Source organism: Bos javanicus, chromosome 6, assembly GCF_032452875.1.
Source record: "Bos javanicus breed banteng chromosome 6, ARS-OSU_banteng_1.0, whole genome shotgun sequence".
Lineage (NCBI taxonomy): Eukaryota > Metazoa > Chordata > Mammalia > Artiodactyla > Bovidae > Bos > Bos javanicus.
In genome coordinates, this window is record NC_083873.1 from 114,584,330 (window position 1) to 114,599,841 (window position 15,512).

The 15,512-nt window shown below is 59.3% G+C and overlaps 1 protein-coding gene across 13 annotated transcripts in view; it reads right to left on the reverse strand.

Annotated features, from left to right (window-relative positions):
• The window catches only part of ABLIM2 (actin binding LIM protein family member 2), a 170,234-nt gene that overhangs the window by 137,708 nt on the left and 17,014 nt on the right, over window positions 1-15,512 (reverse strand). Inside the window, exon 1 of one of the 13 annotated variants that reach the window (XR_009737172.1) lies at window positions 3,140-3,255. The exons of the other annotated variants lie outside the window; for them this stretch is intronic. The gene's annotated coding sequence lies outside the window, so the exon portion shown is untranslated. Of the gene's footprint in view, window positions 1-3,139; window positions 3,256-15,512 lie in introns of those variants that run through there. 13 annotated transcript variants of the gene reach the window in all.

Genomic DNA, 15,512 nt, shown 5'->3' on the forward strand with positions numbered 1-15,512 from the left:
CCCCCTTCTGCTCCGGGCACTCCGGCACAGGCCCTTCCCTGTGGACACTCCCCTTTCCTGCTGGTCACACGGTAACCCCGCATTTAACCGTGTGAGGGACTGCCGGACTGCCCCCCTAAGCGGCTCCATCCCTTCACCGTCCCACCAGCAGCTTCTCCACGTCCTCGTCAGTATCTGTCACCACCAGTCGTTTTCATCACGGTCACCCTGATGGGCTTCCCAGGTGGCGCCATGGTAAAGAATCCACCGGCCAACCAGGAGACGCAAGAGACACGGGTCCACTCCCTGGGTCGGGAAGACGGCGGGGATTGAAGGAGGAGGGCGTGGCAACCCACTCCAGTCTTCTTGCCTGCAGAATCCCCTGGACAGAGGAGCCTGGTGGGCTACAGTCCATGGGGTCGCAGAGTCAGACACGACTGAGTGTGCACTCGCCCTGATGGGCGTGAGATGTGTCTCACTGTGGCTTGGGTCTGCATCTCCTGATAGCCACCGGTGCTGAACAGCTTTTCACATGTCTATTCACCATCTGTATATATTATTTGGAAAAATGTCTCTTCAGATCTGTTCATTGAATTCGGCTTTTTCTGACTGAGTTATGAGAGTTGTTTATATATTCTAGACGGGCTTCCCAGGTGGTACTAGTGGTAAAGAATCCGCCTGCAATGCGGGAGACCTGGGTTCGATCCCTGGGTTGGGAGGATCCCCTGGAGAAGGGAAAGGCTACCCACTCCACTATTCTGGCCTGGAGAATTCCATGGACTGTATAGTCCATGGGTTGCAAAGAGTCAGACATGACTAAGCAACTCTCACTTTCAAGTATTCTAGACGGGCCTCCCAGATGGCGCTAGTGGTAAAGAACCTGCCTGCCGATGCAGGAGACATAAGAAATGCGAGTTCCATCCCTGGGTCGGGAAGACCCCCCGGAAAAGGGCATGGCTACCCACTCCAGTATTGTTGCCTGGAGAATCCCGTGGATAGAGGCGCCTGGCGGGCTACAGTTCATCGGGCCGCAAAGAGTCGGACACAACTGAAGCGACTTAGCATGCATGCACACGAATATTCTAGACACAAGCCCATCCTCTGATATATGATTGGCAGATACTGTCTCCTGTTCTGTGATCTGTGTTCTCATTGCTTCATAATGCTCCTGGCAGCGTAAGACTGCTTCATTTTGAAGAAATAAATCCAACGTATCTGTGTCTTCTTGCTTGCGTACTTACTGTCGTTTCTAAGAAACCCCCAAGATCAAAAATCCCTATCCTGATATAATATTGTCTTCTAAAAGTTCTACAGTTCTTTAACTTCTAGCTCTTATTATAATTTTACATAAATAGAGTCACATCTCCCTCCCTGGTACTTTCATCACGAGATGCCATTTCTTTGTCTGTGAGTCGGGAACAACAGGGCTTATCTCACTGGGTTTGTGCAGTTTTTAACATCACGATTGTTTTGCCCGTCGTCCGCTGAGAGCAGGGCGTGAAGGACACCAAGTTCTCAGCTGAGTGGGGAGACCCGCCCAGCCGCCGGCGTGGAAATTCCATTTGAGAAGTGAACGTGGTCACATGGCTCAGCTCCTGGAATCCGCCGGTGTTTTCAGAACAACCCAATACACAGAGCAGGCCGGGGGATGTTATCTGACCCCCAGGAGCCGGAGCGCTAAGGCCAGGAGGGAGACCGCCACGTGGGGCTGCGTCCAGCCAGCCTGGGAGGCGGGGGCACCCACAGCTACACATTTGTGGGGACAAACATGGAGATCTGCTAGGAGGGTTCAGGGCGCGTGGGTTCAGAGCACTGTGGGAGGGAAGAACTGCAAACACCCCCATTTTACAGAGGGGGTCTGGAGCACCGCCCCCCCCCCCCGGAGCAAGACAGGACCCAGACCAGGCCCACAGTGGGGTCAGGCTTCAAACCTTTGCCGCCACTCACCCGGCACCCCTGGGGCTGCTTCCCTGAGCCTGCAGAGTGTGGGGTGCTGATGGGGACACACGGATGAGGGGTCCCAGATCCTGCCTCTGGACAGACGCCACAGCCAGGACAGAGGATCTGGCTGAGACAGGGTGTGCTGGGCACTGAGCCTCGTGCCAGGATGGCGCCCTGAGGACCAGGCTGGGAGCACTTCAGGATGGAGGCTGGACCCTAGCCGGAGCCCCCTGGCCCCACACACCTCAGCTCACAGAGGCTCTCCCCACTGCACCCCACCTCTCTGCTCCGGAGTCCAGGCTCACTCCCCTGTGCCCCCCTACACACCCTGTCTCCTCCTCTAGCCCCTCCCCCTGCCCCAGAGCTTTCTTCCCGCCATCCGCCATCGGTCATCCCCGCCAAACGCCACCTCATCCGAGGTGGGGGGTTGGAACAGACTGGAAGCTCCTTAGAGTTTCTTTCTACCTTGATGGGCCCTCCTCTTCCCATCAACAGCAGAAGGACCGAAGCCATTACAATATCTCTTAAGGCTGGTTTCCCAGCCTCAGGCCCAGCCAACACTCCGGGCTGGACCATGCTTCTGTGGGCCCGCCCTGTGTACCACGGGGCGGTGAGCAGTGTCTCTGGCCTCAACACCCCTCCAGGGGCCTGTGGCACCCCCTCCCCCGCCAAGCTGAGACCATCAGAAGTGGCTCCAAGCAAGGCCAAACGCCCCCCACCCTCCCCCGGGAACAAAGTCACCCTTGGCTGAAGACAGAATCACCAGGAAAGCAGCAGAGGACAGGGGCAGGAGGCACGGAGGCTCCACCCAGAGCAGGCCCAGCAGCAGAGGACAGGGGCAGGAGGCACGGAGGCCCCACCCAGAGCAGGGCCCAGCAGCAGAGGACAGGGGCAGGAGGCACGGAGGCTCCACCCAGAGCAGGGCCCAGCAGCAACGCCCGCCACCGTGTACTGCCCAGGCGCCCCTTCCCCGAGCCTCAGCTTCCTCATCTGCGAAACGGGTCACCACAGAGGGCAGCCGTCAAGAGTCCAGAGGACAGTTGCTGAGGCCGGGCACACGTCAGCTCCGGCCGCATCTGCCTTCATACACGGCAGAGCTCACGCTGCCTCCCCTCGGGTTGGACCCCAGGCTTCCTGGGGGGACTGGAGACTTCTGGTCAGAACAGAAGTCTTCCTCCCGGGCTGATGGTCGGAGCGGTGAGGGCAGCGTGGGCCTTACCTGTCCCTCCTCCGGGCATCCCCATGGACTGTGACCTCCGCGAGCCCGGCCGGCACAGTGAGGCCGCGGGCAGGCGGCAGCTGGCCGAGGGCTGGAGCCTCTGCGGCCAGCACAGCCCTCAGGGGATATGCCAGAGGGTCACGAGGCAGCTGCTGCCCTCATGCCCGAGGAGGGCTGGGCCGAGCCCTGCCCAGTACACCGAAATAGACTGCCACCCTGCTCGGGAGACACACCTGTTCCCGGGCGTCCGGGAAAGCGGCTTTGCAAAGGCAGTGGGGGAGGGTCCCGGGGAAGCTGGGTCCATCTGCGGCCCCACATGGCCGGCCCGGCCCGCAAGCTGCACCCTGCCCCCTGCCCAGCACCTCCCAGCCCATGCCCGGATCCTGGGGACCCAGCCCCACAGCTGCGGCCTCTGCAGCTGACATTGACTCTCCCCCAGTCTGCAGACCAGAAACCCCCAAAGGCTCTGGGGCAATTGGGGAGGGTGCTTCCCTTCATTGCCAGTTTCTGGGGACTCTGGGCGACCCGGACCAGCATTCACATCACTGCCATCTCAGCCCCGGAACTCACAGGGCTGGCTTTTCTCTGTACATCCCTGCGTGTCCTTCTTTGTCTCTTATACAAGGACACCAGTCACTGGATTTAGGGTCCCCTCTCTTCCAGGAGGACCTCCTCTCCATCCTTACCCTGATTACCCTGCAGAGACCCTATTCCAAATAAGGTCACATGTGAAGGTTCCGGGTGGACATGAATGTCGGGGCGACCTACTTAACCCACTCTGCAGCCCCGTGTGCCAGATGGGAGGAGACTCAGGCTTGGGACACTTGGGGGGCCCCTAGGCATAAAGGCAGCGGTGAGAGACCCTGACTGCCTGGTCCCCTGGTGCCCCTGTGCTCCTGGATGTCTCTCTGCAACACTCGGCATTAAGCTCTCCAGAGGCAGAAAGGCCCTGTGACCCATGAACCACACAAGCAGGAAGGTCTGCCTGGGCCCAGCGCGCAGCCCCTGAGACCCTGCAGGTGTTATCCCGGCTAACCGCGTGTGATGGTCTAGTGGCCAGGGGCCAGGATCCCACCGCGGGGAGGCTCAATGGCCACACCCTGGAGCACGGGTCATATTTCCCAGGGCTCAGCAGCAGCGGCTCTGGGGGTGGGGCGGGGAGGCCACGTCAGCCCTCCCCCAGCACCCAGCAGAAAACACCTCATTAGCTCAGCTCTGAAGAGTCAGAGGGGGTGCTGGCCTCCAGCAGGGACTCTCCCGGCCTGATCTGATGTTTGCTAACCACACTAGGTCTTCCCTGGGGGCTCACACGGTAAAGAATCCGCCTGCAATGCAGGAGACCCAGGTTGGATCCCTGGGTCAGGAAGATCCCCTGGAGGAGGGCATGGCAACCCACTCCAGTGTTCTTGCCTGGAGAATCCCATGGACAGAGGAGCCTGGCGGGCTACAGTCCGTGGAACTGCAAAGAGTCAGACATGCCTGAGCGGCTAACACTACCACAACTGATCCCACTGGTCTGAACCTCTCCACCTGGTGGGCGAGGGGTGGTGAGCACAGGGCTGCAGGCAGCGTCACGCCAGGCTCCAGGTCCCGCCAGTGGGTATGGATGACACGTCCCAGGGAGAGAACGACAGCCCCGCGTGCTTACAGAGGAGGAGAGCCTCTCTCCACTCATCTATTCTGCAGCTTCGATGCCTTGCGGTCTGTGCCCAGCCCGGGCCGAAATGACCACTGCGTTGGCAACGGCGACCAAGACAGCAGCCCCCGCTGAGCCCCCAGCCAGCCCCGCACCCGAGGCAGGGACCGGCACGTTCCTACTTCCCCCGTGAGGACACCGAGGCAGAGACAGGGGAGCTGGGCCAGCTCCAGTGAACAAGAGAGGCCCGCAGGCTCTGAGTTTGAGAGTCAGACAGGAGAAGAGGGGCAATACGGTCTGGTGCCTGACCCGGGGTATCACAGGGGGCGGGGGGCACTCCCGGCAGGGCTTAAGGGGACGCCCCGGCAGAGAGAACCCGGGGTGACTCAGAGCCCAAGGGGTGGCAAGCTGCTCGACTCCGGGATGGAGGTTGGAGAGGAGAGACGGCGAGCTGATGTTCCCGGCAGGATGGCGCCCTCGGCTATATGAGGCTCTGCTGGGGTGGGAAGGTGGGCAGGGGCCAGGGCAACAGAACTTCCATTGAAAACCCTGGGTCGGTCTCACCCTGAGAACGAGGGAGGCTGGGGTCTGCCCAGGCACTCGAAAGAGAATCATCGTAGGAGGAGCTGCGGGTACCGTCCATCCACAGGGCAGGCGCTGCTGCGGCCCAGACTCAGCGTGGCTCAAGGCCCCCTTGGAAGGACCGCCTCCCTCGCCCATGCATCCCAGTGAAGATGGCTTGGACCATGAACCCCAAGCCCGCTGCTGCCTGGGGAGAGCGCCCAGAAGAGGCCAGCTGTCTTGCCTTCTGGACTCACCTCCCCAGGGCTGGCGCCTCCCTCACCAGGGTCATCCCCCCCAGGCCTGATGCCTCCTGTCCATCTGGGCTGGGCGGGCAAGACCCCTGTGTGTGACACGAGCAGCCACAACACTGCCAGAAGGGCTTCCCAGGAGATGGGAACCGTAGGCTGGGGGCTCCTTGGTCCCTGGGGCAGAAATCCGCCCCGGGCCTGGTTCAGCTGGCCTGATCTGGTGTTCGCTGACCACGCTAGGTCTTCCCTGGGCTCCATGCCTCTCCAGGTATCTGCCTAACTGACCCTCAGCTCCGAGTACCTCCCCACCCTGCCTGGCCTGCACCAAGGCCCCCATGGAGGCCAGCACACCCAACCCCCCCGACCCCATGCCATGACCCACCAACTACAGTGGCTGCCGGGCCTGTGGGAGACTGCCCTTGGCTTGTGGGGACACCTGCCCTGCCCACAGAGGTTCCAGGGCTCCGGGGACCCACGGCCTCCTCTCCCACAGGCTCAGGTGGTTTCCCAGCACCAGGGGTGGGGGGAGCTGTCCGGGCCCTGCTCCTCTTCCGCATCTGTTCTGGGCGGAGCGGGCAGGAGGGGCAACATGAGGCAGCACCCACAGGGAGGACGGGCCGCGGCCGCCCAGCCTCATCGTGGGAGATTCCTGCCCCGCAGCCTCTCCAAAGTCCCTGTGCGCACTCAAGGCGGAGGACCAGGACCCTGGTGAACCTAAGCTAACGGTGGATGTGCACGCTCCCCCCAGGGATGGCGACCAGTTGGGGCTGTAGGGGAGCAGTCCCTTCTCCCCTGCCCCGGACCCTGCAGGATGAGCCTCCATCTATCCCTCTGAGGATGCGGGGTGAGGGGTAAGGTGGGACGTTGTCCCTTCCCCACCTGGAACCTTCCAGACTGATTCTCAGGGAGGGTCGCAGAGAGACAGAGCCAGGCCCTGAAAACCCACAAATGGCTGTGTCCAGGGCACTTCACACCGGGCTCTGGGCCGCCGGTGGGCAGCTTCCACACGGTTCCAGCGTCAGCACACAGAGAGATGCGCCCACCCGGCAGCGGCCCCACGCGCACAGAGTACAGCCTGCAGATGGACTGGGCCCGGGCCCCCCTGCTCCTGCCCCCTCACTAGGGTCCCCAGTCACGGGGGAGAGGGCTCTTCTGGCCCCGTGACTTGGTGTCTGCTCCCACGCCTGGCTTGGTTGCTGCACGCACGCAAGTGGAAGTGACCACCTGCGGGTTCAGGCGTCACACAGTTCCCTCTGCTCTTCCTGCACGGAGCACATCCCCCAGGCCACCCGACGATCCCAGGAGGAAGATGGAGAGGGGACGGGGCCAGCCCCTGGGAGCCCAGCCTGGTCAGCTGAGCTCCGGCCAGCCTGCAGGCCCCAAGCCAGGATAACTGATTGCCGACTGAGCCTCTGAGCTTCGGGGTTGTTCGTCCCACAGCGTACCAGTTTCTTGTAACCAGCACGAACGGGTAAAACAACAGTCCTGGAAGCCAGAAGTCCAAACTCGGTACCACGGAGTTGGAACGCAGGTGTCTGCTGGGCAGGGCTCCCTCGGGGCCTGGGGGGAGGATCCTTCCTGCCTCTTCTAGCTCTGAGTGGCAGCCGGCATCCTTGGCTCATGGTGGCATCTCCCCATCTCCGCCCGCCCTGTTGCTCCCGGCCCCTTCTCCTCTGTGAGTCTGTCTGTGGCCTCCCTCTGCCCCTCTAAGAGTCACTGTGATGCATTAGGACTCACACAGATAATCCAGGATGATCTCCCAGTGCAGCATCCTTACCTTAATCCCATCTGCAAACCCCCCCTTTTTTTCCAAATACTCACAGGTCCTAAGATGAGGATGTGAATATTGGGCTAGGGGAGCGTTTTTCAGCCTGCCACACACAGCAATCGTTTATACAATATGTGAATACATAACAGATTTTTTTTTTCACCAAACAATACTTCGCCCTATTACTTGGGATGTGCTCTGCTATTTTCCTTTCTTTTTCTAGACTGGGTCTGCTCTTTTTCTATTCATTTCAACCTCTTACGTAACAAAGGCTGCTGTGACCCACTAAACTGATTTCACACCCACAAATGGGTCGCCACCTGCAGTGGAGAAAGTTCTGTTCTGCCTTCTACGCCTGTACCCCTGCCAGAATTGGGGGACCAGGCAGAAATGACAGCGATTGAAAGAAAAGAGAGAAACGAGCTTTTCCTGGACTCAGAGGGTGGGCAGGACTGCAGGAGCCTGGAAGGACTGCCACTCGTGAGGGCAGATCCAGGCCACCCTGCCCCGGGTACAGCCCTCTGCCTGTGGCCCCAGCAGGCTGGCGCCAGCCAGAAAGGCAAGGGGGAGCGTGGCCAGGTGGCTTTGGCGGCCCCACTCACGTCCCCGAGCCCCTGACTGCCCCCCTCCCTGCACACTCCCTGCTCCACATTCCAGAATAATTTTTTACCCCTAACAGCCCTGCTCTGCGTCCAGCCATCCCTGAGCCTTGCCGAGTGATACCCACTCGCATCTTTATTGCTGAATGCTGCTTAAAAAGATAAGAAACAAATGAAATCAAGGGCTTGAAAACTTTACGACACATGAGTACTGGTTTTTCAGGTAAATTTAAGGCAATGAGGATTCCTCAAGACCCAGCCGGGCCTCTCCTGAGCACTCAACCCCCAGAGCCATCGGAGTGCTGACACCTCCACCCAGAAGTCCTCCAGGAGCCTCACAGTCGGAAAAGAGAATGCCTCACCATGGCCACCCTCCCTCGCCCCCCTCTCCCCGCCCTCCAACAGGGCCACGCATCGCACCCAACACCCCCACCGAGCTGACTGCCCTTGTGCAACTCAGGCAGCCTTGTGTTTGCAGCCGGCTCCATGTCTCAGCCACTGTGTGACCTGGGCCCATCGGCTTCACCTCTCTGGGCCTCAGTTTCCCGTCTCTCTGATGGGAGTGCCTGCCCATCGGGTTTCAGAAAGACTGAACGAGATAATACACGTGAAAGTGCCGGGCACCTCACGTGGCACGTGATGGGCACCTTAGGTGGCACGTGATGGGCACTTGGTGAGCAGCATCTTTTGGTCCCAATTCCTAACTTTGTGAGTTTGGCTGGAACAAACGGCCACAAACTGAGTGGCTTAAATAACAGAACTCCATTCTCTTGTGGTCTGGGGGCCGGAAGTCCTGAATCAGGGTGCCAGCAGGGCCGTGGTCCCTCGGGAACCCCCAGGGGAGAGCCCTTCCTCGCTCTCCTGATGCGGGTCGCGGGCGACGCTTGGCGTGGAGCGGCAGCCCTTCGGCCTCCGCCTCTGCGGTCCCGGGGCCCTCTTCCTGTGTCTCCACGTCCGTGTCTCTCTTCCTCGTCTCATCAGGATGCCCTACTCCACGTGACCTCATCTCAGCTAGCTACATCTGCAACAACCCTATTTCCAAATAAGGTCACATTCACAGGGACCAGAGTCGGGACTTCAGCACCGCTCTTCGGGGACACAACTCAACCCAGAACACAGACCTGCCCGTCGTCACCAACACTGTCTGTGGTCTCGGAGCAGCGCGTGCCACACGTCGGCATTGCCCTTAGGCTTTCTCCATCCTTCCCCGGGCTGCCCCTTCTCTCGGTTCCTCCCATCCACCCCCTTTCTCACCTGGTTGAGACTCTGCCCCATCCCTCCTCCCTGCCAGGCTGACCTCCAGGTCCCCAGCACAGAGCACCATCTCTGGGGCAGGGGGCTCAGGAGGCCTCCCAGACTGAGACTGAACTCCGCGTCCCAGATGCCAGCCTGGCTGGACCACGTCCCTTCAGTCCACTCGTCTCGCCTGCGTCCACGTCAGGGGAGCTGAGCTCAAAAGGGGCCACACCTCGGCCCACACCCCCCGCGGCATCCGCACCACTGTCTATGACATGTATGCCCCCAAGACAGCAAGTCCAAGGTCCCCTAAGGCAACGAGAGCAGGGACCCCCAAGGTACCAGCTGGGAGGTGGCTGCAGTCGGACAAGCCTGGACCCCAAGGGTTGAGCGAGTCAGAGGCTATCTGGTCTGCGTCACAGAGGAGCGGATGCCCTGAGCGGGGTGTTCTGTCGGTGAAGGCGGGTTGGCTGTCAGCTCTGAGGCCCCCACCAGGAGCTAGCAGGCTGGCAGGGTGACGAACACAGTCAGAGAGGCAAACGAACTCACAGGCTCATCCTGCGATCAGTGTATAAGGGGGAGGAAGAGCAGGAGCAGAGCCAGCGGCTGCCACAGGGCTTGGGGGTCAGGGGGCCTCTCTCGAAGGAGGAAAGGATGCTGAAGCTGACTTCGAAGGCAAAGAGAAAACTTAAGAGCAGGTGGACGAGTCCAGCGGAGGAGTCAGCAAGTGGGAAGGCGCCCGAGGTAAGGAGGAGGCTGCCCAGAGGCCCGAAGGAGGCCCCGCAGGACGGCAGGGGGAGAGCGTCTCGGTGACCCCTTCCTTGAGCCTGGCGAGCAAGGAAATTGCTGGTGAGGATGATCGGAGGTGACCTCGTCTCCATCTCCCCATTCAGAGACGCCCCTCCTCGGCCCACGCTGCCTTCCCCGCCCAGCAACACACCTGGACGCAGCCCCCCGGGCCCCTGCCCTGCTCCCTGTCCCCAACACACACACACACCCCCGCTCCTGGGCCCCACCACCCGATCTCAGAAGGAGAGCGATTCCTCATCCCGGCCAGATAGAGTGCAGGGCACACGCCCATCCCCTGCTGGGGCAACACAGGCAGACAAGCGGCCCCGCAGAGAACCAGCAAAGGAGGAACAGCAGGCTCACAGAAACACAGATGGCCCGACGCCAGAGCAACGCCCCCGGCAGCCGAGGGGCAGGGGAAAGCAGGGGGGAACCCTCCCCATCCGCTGGCGAATCTGCGAAGACGGACAGTGCCCCGTGCTGGGCCGGGAGGGGACGGGGACAAGGGACTCGCATGTCCTTTGGGTAAAGGTATGAGGGACAGTGGTTTGGCAGACAGACGACATTCCCATTTAACATTCCGCTTCTGGGCAGACATATAACTTCCACTCACAGGTCAATGCACACAGGTGCAAAGCCACGTGTGCAGGAGTTCTCACCCCAGCTGGATGCGCTCGGGTCCCTGACAGCACGCGGGACCAGCGGCCCTGCGTCCTCCTGTGCGGGGAGCAGTCGCACAGCAGCCTCCCGCCAAAAACGCTCAGCCCGAAGCCCATCGCCAAGGAACAGAGACCCACGCAGATCAGGGAGGCGGCAGCCCACAGGGAAACAGGTCTGGACTCTCTAAGTATTGGCATCATGAAAGAAAAACTAAAGAAAACAGGTGGGAAGAATGTCCCAGAATAACGGCAACCAAAGACAGAGACATGTTCACCGGCTGTGGTGTAGACCCCAGCCTGGCTCCTGGAGGAGAAAACGCAAACATCTGTAAAGGAGCCCTGTGTGTGTGGGGCCGGGGGGGGGGCGGGTGACAGGAAACAGGGATTTTCCACAGCTGATATTTGGGTACAGACATGTGCTAAAGTGTTATAATGCAACTAACTTTCAAATGGTTCAGAAGAGAGAGACAGAGAGAGGGATAGAGCAAAATGTAGCAAAACGTTCATAGTTGATGCATCCAAATGAAACAGTATCACAAGGTATTCATTGTACTGACTCCCCCCCCCCCCCCACCAACTCTTCTATATGCTTCAAACTTTTCAAAAGATCTGGGGGAGAAACTGATGAAGAAGGCAGAATCCCCCCCAGGAACAGGATAGACCATGACTGGCTAACTTTACCCTCACGGATCCTGGAAAAACACTGCAGCAACAGAGACAGACCCGGGGCTCAGAACGCCTGGCTCTGGGCTCAGGGACCCCTCCGCCCTCGGGTGCTCACCTGTAGCCAGAGTCGGCAAGCACGTGGCTCGCACACACACACCCCCATGGTCGGCACCTGTGGCAGGCGTGGGTAGCCCGTCGCCGGTTCTTTGCCTCTGAGTGATTTGGTCTCCATCCTGTGAGCTCCTAAGGGTGGGACATATATTCTAGATACATCTTGCCCGGCCCAGCCCGGGACAGGGAGGTGAGTCGTACTGCTCAGGGTCTGATGAACGAACCAATAGCTGAGAGAACGGACAAAGGCACGCGGGAGACTGGACACCCCATGCGAAAGGCGAGGGCGTGGGTTCTGAATGTGGAAACCCACCCCCCACCCGGCGTCCTGGCACCATGCCCAGATGCTGACATGGTGGGAAGTCCCTTCACCCCGCTGGCCTCAGTTTCCCCATCTACACCCGAGACAGGAGGAGCGCAGACTTAACTGGACAGCGGGGAGGAACCAGTGGAGCCCCACATGTCCAGGGCTCGGCCCTGGCCTGTTTGGGGCAGGACCGCAGGGCCACCTGCCCCAGAGCTGCTGCTGTAAAACCCCAGAGCATGTATTTGCACACCCGTTATCATAACAGCAACACTCACAACAGCCGAAGGGGCGAGCCACCCCAGCGTCCACAGTCACGTGGAGGGACAAATTGTGGGCTCTTCATGCGATGGAATATTATTCAGCTTCGAGAGGAGGAAGCTGACACAGGCTACCACACATACGAGCCCTGAGGACGCTCTGCTCAGTGAGACAGGCCAGTCACAGAAGCACAGATATCACAGGGCCCCACTGACGTGAGGCGCCTGGAGCAGACAGAATCCTGGAGGCAGAAGGCAGAGCGGTGCTCGCCAGGAGCTGGGGTGGGGGTGGGGGGCCGGTGTGTCGTGGGGCCGGAGTTTCAGTTTCACAAGAGGAAAAGCGGTCAGGAGGTGCCAGCGGCGATGGCCACACAAGCGACTGTATTAGATGCCACAGAACTTACACTGCACAACGCTTAGGAGGATAAACTTTATGCTGTGTTTATTTTACCACAATTTAATTTGCCCAGCGCCTAGGGCAGCAAAACTTCACAGCACTAGGGTGCTGGAGGGGTGGAGCTCTGGCTGAGACAGGGGAGGAGGGGGCTTTACCCACTGCCCCCACCAGGTCCGCTTTGTGGGTCACGGGTCTGTCTCCCACTGAACCCACCGGCTCTGCTTTGTAGGTCAGGGGTCCATCACCCACTGAGCCCACGAGGTCCGCTTTGTGGACTGGGGTCCCTCACCCACTGAGCTCACCGGCTCTGCTTGGTGGGTCAGGGGTCCCTCACCCACTGAGCCCACTAGGTCCGCTTTGTGGACTGGGGTCCCTCACTCTCTAGACCAGCATCTCTGCATCTCTAGACCACAGGGTGGGCTGCGGGGAGGTACAGCCATGCCCCCTGTGAGTCACGTCCTCAGGGCTAAGGGAAGCGGAGGAAGGAAGACGCAGGATGCTTTTCCATCAACGTGGCTAAATTTATCCCTTGCTAACCAGGCAGCGTCCTGCGCTGTGGCCTTGGGTCCAGCTGTAGATTTCCCCAGCATGGCTGGGTTCCCACTCAGGCTCCAGGGAAGCGAGGCTGCCCAGCTGGACAGAGAGGCTTCCTGGGTCCTGGGAGCCGTGGCCTGGGGCCCCCTACCCTGACATACAGGCACTTAGGCTCCAGAGGGTGCAGGACCCCTGGTCTGCACAGATGCCCACGGGCTCCCAGGATTCTGAGCCGGGGGACACGGGCCCCCTCTGGAGGGAGGCAGGTGGAAAGGGCTCAGACCCACCTGGACAGCACCTGCATCAGCGGGGACGAGACCAGGAGCAGGACAGGATGAGGGGGCCTGCAGGACGCCTGCTGCTCTTGCAGGCTGGGGGCAGAGGCGGGGAAGGAAGGCGCCCCAGAAGGGGGCCAGCCTGGCTAAAGACAGCGTGGAGACGGGGCAGCCCACGTGGGGAAACCTCCAAGTCTCAGCCTGGCTGTCTGACAGTGTGCAGGGAGGTGAGGGTGGGCTCTTCTGCCAAGACAAGGAGTCAGGTCCGTGCAAGGTGGACCCAGAGGCCCCCCGATGAGACCCCGCCCTTAAAACACCCCTTGACAATGGTGAAGTCACATGGCCACTGGGAAAATGGCACGATGGCACCTCAAGAAATGAAGGAGAGGTGTCTCTTAGCCAGCAATGCCGCCCTGGGACGTGCCCCAAGGAAAGGAAAGCAGGGACCTGAGTGGATATGGCTCACCTGTGTTCACAGCAGAATCGCTGCCAACAGTCAGGAGGCGGAAGCAGCCCAGGTCTTCAGGGAAGGATGGACGGATGAACAGAGTGGTCCATCCATGCAGTGGAATAGGGTCCGGTCTTAAAAAAAGGGCAGGGCATTCCAACACCCACTGCAGCATGAGGAACCTGGAGGACGCTGCGCTCAGTGACACAAGCCAGCCACAAAAAGACAAGCTCCGAGGCTCCCCTGCATTTCCGCGAGGTCCCGACAGCTGCCAGACCCACAGGGGCAGAAAGCAGAACTGTGGGTGCCAAGGGCTGGGGGACGGGATGGGTGGAGGGCAGGCGATGAGGAGTTACTTCGTGGGAACCGTTAGCTGAGAAAGATGGAAAAGGTCCAGAGACGGATGGTGGTAAAGGTCTCACAGCAACGTGAATGTACTTAGCGCCTGTAACAGCGCGCGTAAGAACAGCTAATGTGACGTAATATGAGACACGTTTATGCAGAAAATGCTGTACTTAGTGCTGGAAAAATAACATGGCCAAACAAACCAGAGAAAACCCACAGAGTCACAGGCAGCCGCTGAGAAGCGATTGTAGGAGAGCATGTCCTACTCGGGGGCGCTTCCTGGGTGGCGTCAGGAGGGGCGTGCAGGACGTGGCCCAAGGCTTCGCAGGGGAGAGACAGCCGTGGGGCCGGGAGGTGGGGGGTCACAGACTGCTCCCTCTTCAATCCCCTGTTCTTGCAAAAATGAACGTCTGGTTCATTGCACAATTAATGATAATAAAACAGACTCCAAGAAACTCAAGTGAGAGTGAGACCCCTAAAACAGGTCAGGTCCCTCTGTTTGGGACTTCCCAGGTGGCGTCAGCGGTCAAGAATCCGCCTGTCAATGCTGGAGGCACAAGAGACGTGGGTTCAATCCCTGGGCTGGGAAGATCCCCTGGAGTAGGAAATGGCAACCCACTCCAGTATTCTTGCCTGGGACACCCCATGGACAGAGGAGTCTGGCGGGCTACAGTCCATGATCACAAAGAGTTGGACAGGACTGAACACACATGCACCCTGTTTAAGGTCCCTGGTAGCAGAGGATGGGACCCAGAAATATGTGGGGTGAAGGCAAGAGCCAGTGGTCATTCAAAAGGGAGATGCCTGGGGTCCAGCCTGCCAGTTTGGAGGGTCAGCTGCGAGGAACTCTGGAGGATGAGCAGACTGAATCAGAGCCCAGGAGACCTGGGTGTGTGAGCAGGGTCTTCTCAAGCCTCTTTTCTCATTAAAATTGATGGTATTAGTCATAATGGCTGCTATCCAAAAGTCTACAAACAGTAAATGCTGAAGAGGGTGTGGAGAAAAGGGAACCCTCTTACACTGTTGGTGGGAATGCAAACTAGCACACCCACTATGGAGAACAGTGTGGAGAGTCCTTAAAAAACTGGAAATAGAACTGCCATACGACCCAGCAATCCCACTGCTGGGCATACACCTCAAGGAAACCAGAATTGAAAGAGACACATGTACCCCAATGTTCATCGCAGCACTGTTTATAATAGCCAGGACATGGAAGCAACCTAGATGTCCATCAGCAGACAAATGGATAAGAAAGCTGTGGTATATATACACAATGGAGTATTACTCAGCCATTACAAAGAATATATTTGAATCAGTTCTAAGGAGGTGGATAAAACTGGAGCCTATTATACAGAGTGAAGTAAGCCAGAAAGAAAAACACCAATACAGTATGCTAATGCATATATATGGAATTTAGAAAGATGGTAACGATGACCCTGTATGCGAGACAGCAAAAGAGACACAGATGTAAAGAACAGACTTTTGGCCTCTGTGGGAAAAGGCAAGGGTGGGATGATTTGGGAGAATGGCATTG